The 355-nt window shown below is 27.3% G+C and overlaps 1 protein-coding gene across 1 annotated transcript in view; it reads left to right on the top strand.

Moving 5' to 3' along the window:
* The window catches only part of LOC106878117 (uncharacterized), a 61,713-nt gene that overhangs the window by 39,955 nt on the left and 21,403 nt on the right, over positions 1-355 (top strand). The window lies entirely within an intron of this gene.

Here is a 355-nt window from a genome sequence, read left to right as displayed (position 1 = left end):
TATATATATATATATATATATATATGTATATGATCATTTATACAGATGAGTACCACGTTATTAACATTAGAGTCCCATATAGAAACAACAGTAATAGTGTAACATAAATGTTTTCTATTCATCCATCAATAGTGATGATGATAAATGAAGATAAAATGTGTTTATAGGTATATAATGGAAAAAGAAAAAAGATAGAAAAGAGAAAGAATAAAGAAAAATACTTTGTAATAAAGTTTCAGTGAATTGACCATATCAAATTGAAAAGAAACCCTTCTCTCTCCCTCTCTATCTATCCTTTCCCCATCCTTTATTATGATTTTTTTCCTCTTTCTGGATTGTCCTGAAACGTCTCTCT

This window comes from Octopus bimaculoides, chromosome 28, assembly GCF_001194135.2.
Source record: "Octopus bimaculoides isolate UCB-OBI-ISO-001 chromosome 28, ASM119413v2, whole genome shotgun sequence".
NCBI classification, from domain to species: domain Eukaryota; kingdom Metazoa; phylum Mollusca; class Cephalopoda; order Octopoda; family Octopodidae; genus Octopus; species Octopus bimaculoides.
This window is presented reverse-complemented; position numbering and strand designations above follow the sequence as displayed.